Here is a 6,370-nt window from a genome sequence, read left to right on the forward strand (position 1 = left end):
AACCCCACCTATGTCTCTTCCTGTAACTTCCTGGTCTGGAAAATAAATGCAGGACGAGAACCCCAATTCGGGATTAATTTCTCAAGGAAGGGACGCCTGTTGCTTGAGCATTCCCAAGGAAAGTTAACCACTTCGGGGCCTCTCACTGCTCAGAAGAGATGAGCTTTGAGTAATCCTTTGCGTCACTATCACCCAGGGGAAGTGGGGTGACAAATCCATGGGGGGCAAAGCAACACAAAGCAACACTCCTACAAAATCCATGGAGGTGTGCATGCTCTGAAATTCTCTCTGGTCTCAAGTGAGAGACTAGATGTAGACCACACTAAGAAATGGTTGCATCATATACCTCCCTGCGGGAATTCATTCTGTTTTTTGATAAGAAAATATAGGAACTGGATTAAGAAATTGAGTCATCAGATATTTAAGCCCTCACTTAATAGATGAGTCAGCCAACTTTCTCCTGTATCTCACTGGTCAGAACTGGGTCTCATGGCCTCCCCTACATGACGGAAGGCTCTGCTTTTCCAGCCCCTGTATTTATAGACAGGTCAAGAAGAAGGGAGTTGGGACACCCTCAAGCAGAATAAAAAGTAAATATTGTTACATATTTGAATGCTAATAATTCAATTACCTTAGAAAGGAGACCTTGACCCAGTAATAAATAAAATGTATAATATTATTAAACCTAATATTAGGGCCGGCCCGTGGCTCACTCGGGAGAGTGCGGTGCTGATAACACCAAGGCCCCGGGTTCGGATCCCATATAGGGATGGCCGGTTCGCTCACTGGCTGAGCGTGGTGCTGACAACACCAAGTCAAGGGTTAAGACCCCCTTACCGGTCATCTTTAAAAAAAAAAAAAAAAAAAAACCTAATATTAGTAGGGGCATTGTGGTGGGGGAATACACTCCTGAAAATATGTTTAAACTTTTTTTAAAAGCAAAATATTACTTGGTATTAGTAAGATATAATGAAGACCCTTACTGCAACAACATGGATGGACCTTGAGAGAATTATATGAAGTGAAACAAGTCAGGCACAGAAAGAGAAATACCACATGTTCTCACTTATTGGAGGGAGCTAAAAATTAATATATAAATTCACACACACACATACACACACACACACACACACACAAACCGGGGGGGGGGGAAGAAGATATAACAACCACAATTATTTGAAGTTGATACAACAAGCAAACAGAAAGGACATTGTTGGGGGGGCGGGGGGGAGGGAGAAGGGAGGGAGGTTTTGGTGATGGGGAGCAATAATCAGCTACAATGTATATCGACAAAATAAAATTTAAAAAAAAAAAAAAAAAAAAAAGACCCTTACTATTTACAGATAAGAGACCAGAGAAAGGGAAAAATCAAAGGCTACCCCTGAGTTTTGATTCTAAAAAATGGGAGGATGTAAGCAGACATAGTGGAAATAGGGCTGATATGGATTGTGTCCTCCAAATTTTATATATTAGAAGCTTAATTCCCACTGGTGAGGGAGGGAAATCCTATTATATTAATTGAAAGGTGGGTCCTTGAAGAGGACCATTAAGTTGATGGTTTAATGGTGGGTGTGGGTGTGGTTCTGAGGGCTTTAAAAGGAGAGAGCATGGGGAACAATCTCTCTCTGCTCCACCATTCTCTATGTGAGACCCCTGCATTGCTGTAACACCACCACCAAAGAAGACGCTCAACAGATGTGTTCCCTGGACTTTGGACTTCCTAGCCTCTGAAACTGTAAGTGATAAGTTTTTATTTTCTTACAAAGTACTCAGTTCCAGATATTTTGTTATAAGCAACAGAAACGGACTAATACAAGGGCTGTCCAAGAAGAGAGGGGGCTCAGGATGTAGGAAGCTGACTTGAGCTCCATAAAGGTGAGTTTGAGAGGGGGGCACTCAAGAGGAAGGACAGAGCAAGGCAATGCTAATGTGAGTAGAGGTCAGAGGTCAAGTCTGGGCCTGAGAGCTATCGAGTTCCAGGTGTGGGAGGAAGAAGAGTTAGTTTACTGATGTCCAACAGGCTTTTTGGGAAAGGACTCAACCAAACAGAATCAACTAAACCTTGCGGGTCACCTATATTTGAGGAGAGAGAGCAAAGCCCCTAGAGGAAGGAAAGAAAAGACTTGAGAGAGACAGGAGACAGGATAGCATAGAGTCCTAGAGACCAGAGAGGAGAAAATGTCATGAACAGGTGGAGGCACTGTGGCCAGACACCTCAGTGAGGGTCAAAGGAAGAGAAACAGGAAAAGACACATTGATGGGAGTGTGTGCCGAGGAGGTCCCTGTGACCTCTGAGAGAGCAGTTACCCCAGGTCAGAGACTGATCTGGCAGGCTACAGAGTGAGTGAGTGAGTGATGGGGACAGGAGGCCCTGATTCTGGTCATCTGCTTCATGTGATAAAAGAAGACAGCAAAGTCAGTGGTAGTTCATGGGAACAGTAACCAGAGAAAGGTTTCAAAATGGACTGACCCTGATCCCCAACGTCAGGTGATACATTCCTATGGTCACCTCGCCTGAGGCTCTTCCACATGGAGCTTCCTGGCAGGTGCTGGCCATCGTGGTATAGTCCAGCACTCCCTGGTCAGAGTTTTACACCAACAGGTATCACAGAGTCAATTTCAAAGTTCACTCAGTGTCCAGCTTGTGAAAAGAGCAAATAAATCATAGATGTTTTCCCTCAAATCTCATTATCTCTGCAAAAATGACCTCTGGAATAGCACACAGAAGCTCCTGTACACATTTAGGAAAGTGAGTACATTGGACATAAAGACACTGCAAGAAGACGAATGGCTCAGCTATATGTTTTGGGAAGTTGAAGCCCAGACAAACACAGTCCTCACAAAAAAATGAAGAGGACAAAGGCTGAGTAGAGCCAGGGTGAAATACATGTGGAGGAGAAAAAAATCTTTTTCCTGTACCCATCTTAGGTTCTCCACTGGAGCCCAGTAAGTAGACTTGCAAACAACAGATTAGCAAGAGAAAAACAAACAGAAGTTTATCAGTATGTGCAACTTGCGTGTATGCATGGAACACCCTGATGAGTAAACCAGAGGGATGGTTAGAGTTAGGCTTAAATAGCATCTCAGTCTAAACAAAGGAAAAGGGGGTTGGGGGGCAGGGTAGAGGCAAGTATGGAAAGGTGAGCAAGGAAGGTATAGTACACCAGGATTGTTTAGTAATGTTTGTTATGCAGATTTAAACCTGTGCCTTCCCAATTGATAAAAGTTGTTAAGAGAGTCTTCCTCTTCCCTACAGGGGGAATGTAAATTTCCTTTATAAAAGAAAAACTTTGCCCTGTTTTTAGAACTTTTCTTGCATATGGTGATTCTCAATGGCCTTTAGCTCAAAATAATCCATATGCCAAAGAGGCATGTTTTGGGGTGGCATATTCTGGTACCATTCACACATACAAGATGACAACACCTTATTAAACTGGGACTGGCTAGTGGTGGTGAGAGTGGGACCTCCCACAGAGGGGCCTGGAGAGCCTATGAGATGGGGAGGGTCATGGGGCCAGTTTACAGTTCAGGGGGTGGCATGGGGGTGGGACTCCTTAGAGAGGTTGGAATCTAGGAGGTTTAGCTGTCAGTGACAGCCACTGGGAGTGGTGGGACAGGGGGATGGAGATGGGGGGAGGGCTATGTTTCATAGCCAATAGCCAGAGCTTGGCCTCAGGGAAACTTTTTTTTTTTTTAAAGGCAGAGGCTCTTCTAGCAGGCAGTAAATCCAAAGAAAGGTCCAGACACTTAAGTTTGGGAATAAACTCCAGTACTATCAGGAATAAATCATGAGGCCCTAGAGATATTGTGGTAATAGAAAACCTACTTGGGGCCGGCCCGTGGCTCACTTGGGAGAGTGCAGTGCTGATAACACCAAGGCCCCAGGTTCGGATCCTATATAGGGATGGCCAGTTCGCTCACTGGCTGAGCGTGGTGCTGCCAACACCAAGTCAAGGGTTAAGATCCCCTTACCGGTCACCTTTTAAAAAATAAATAAATAAATAAAATAAAAAAAAATAAAATTCAACCCCTAAGATAGAAATGATTTGCTATAGCTACAACAACAGAGGGGAATGTTAAGGGACGCCCCAACCCCTACTGACCTTAACATATGCATTCTGCTTCTGTACAAATCGCTTGCTAAAATAAATGGGGAATCCAGGATGGGAAGGGGCTACAGGGCTAACCACAAAATTAGCTTATGTACCGCTAGCTTGCTTGCATTGGCTAGATTGCTTGCATTGGCTAGATTGTGTCACGCGTGAAAAATTCCCGCCTAGCTAAAAATAAAAGCTGCAAGGGGTTTCAACTGGGGGCTGCGGTTCTCGATTGGCCTGCATAGCCCTGGCTGCCAGAAATAAACTCTTTTCCTTTTCCTATCACCAGGTTCTCGCGGGCAAATTTCTTTTACCCGTCGGACCTTGGCCATAACAGGGGGCTGGCAGGTTAGCTCAGTCGGTTAGAGCACAGCCTTGCAACACCAAGGTCATGGGTTCAGATCCCTGTACCTACCAGCTGCCCACCCCAAAAAAAGGCAGAAAAAAAATACATATAGTCACATGTCACTTAATGACAGATACATTCTGAGAAATGTATCATTAAGTGATTCTGTCATTGTGTGACCATCCTAGAGTGTACCTACACAAACCTAGATGGTATAGCCTACTAAACATGTAGGCTATATGGTATAGCCATAATCTTATGGGAACACTGTCATATATGTGGTCTGTCATTGAACCAAACATAATTATGTGGCATAAGTATTTACAAGGGGTCTTCAAAAAGTTCATGGAATGATTTGTATTATCTTTTAATTCAGTTTTTCCATGAACTTTCTGAAGTACCCTCATACATGTACTACAAGAGGCTGGGGTTTGTTAATTTATTTACTTTCTTTAACCATGTGTAAAATTGCTTAGAACAGGAGTGCATAACACAGGTACATACTATATAAGCTTTTACTACTATTCCCCTCCTCCCAAGTGTAGTTCTTTTAGTTTAGCCTCTGACAATCACATTTCCAAGTGTTCCTCAATTGCTTTCCCAGCTGAAGCAATCAGGAGGATCACTCGGTTTGTGTTTTGGGGGGTAGGGGGGTGGTGGTGAAGCCTATTTGGTCTGATACAGAAAATCCCACCTGAATGCTGCCATCTAGTGTCCATTTAACACTATTAGCTACATCCTAACACATTCAGTGCTTCCCCACTATGGGATCCTAGGTTTGGGGAAATTTTGATTACCAAAGATAGAACAGAGCTTTTGGCTGTAATGAGAAACTGGAAGTTTTACTAAAATTCTAACAGTAATGATCACATAGTGAACTGATATAATTGCAACCAAAGTCACACAGAACTGAGGGATTTGGTTTATCCTGTGACTCCTAGGTGCCAGTGCATGTGGTTTCAGTTGTGGAGGGAGTGATGAGAACACAGCTGCTTGTTTATTTGAGCACCTTTCATGCACTAGTTGCTCCATGGGCATACTCTAATTCAGATCTCCTCACAGCCTTCTCAGTGAATATTACTACCCCCATTTTAAAGATGAGAAAATAAGGCCTAAACAGTTTAACATGTCTGAAAGGAATAAAATTCAGCACCAGTTAAAGGATGAGACACAAACGCAAGGCAGCTCGCCAGAAAAGGGTTAGAAGAGAACGGATAGGTTTGCTAAGGACATGGGGCGTTCGGGGATTGGATGGATTGCGTTGCTAAGGGGCCAGGAGCAGGGAGCCTGTGCTGATTGGTGTGTGATTTGCGCGCCGGTGGGAAGGTATTGTGGCGCCGGCGGGAAGGAGAAGGGGGAAGAGAAGGGTAGCCAGTGCCATGATGGTCGTAGCTGAAAGAGTTCTCATACAACCTACTATTCCTCCCTTTTTGTTTTGTTAGGAAAAGGGCGAAGTTTCTCTTTCTGGCTACTTCCTGCTGGTAGCGGGTATCATTTGGGAAGGGGTTGGAGTGTCACGGAGGAATATGGTCAGGAGACCCCATAATATGGTGGAATATAAAAGAACCTCCTGGGTGGTGAAATGGATGAAAGTTCCCTGCAGCCATAAGTCGATAGTCTGTTGAGTCCACTACTGATGTGTAAAACCCGGGTGTAGTAGCCAGGCGTCGGAGGAAAGGGCATCTAGGAAGGCAATCCATCACGTCCTGTAGGTTTCATCAGCATGTGGGGAGGAGTTTCTGAGAAGAGGCGGAGGGTTCATCAGTAGCTAGGAGCTGGTAGTTTCTAAGTAAAAGCTGGTTAAAAGTCTGGTTAGAGATTTTGCCCACTTGGGTTTGTAAAAACTTGAGTATACAAGGTAAAAAAAGGCATACCAGAAGGATTACAGAGAGGGGGCCGAGGATGGGCCAAACCCAGGTTAGGAAAG

This window comes from Cynocephalus volans, chromosome 16 (genome assembly GCF_027409185.1).
Source record: "Cynocephalus volans isolate mCynVol1 chromosome 16, mCynVol1.pri, whole genome shotgun sequence".
Taxonomy (NCBI): Eukaryota; Metazoa; Chordata; class Mammalia; order Dermoptera; family Cynocephalidae; genus Cynocephalus; species Cynocephalus volans.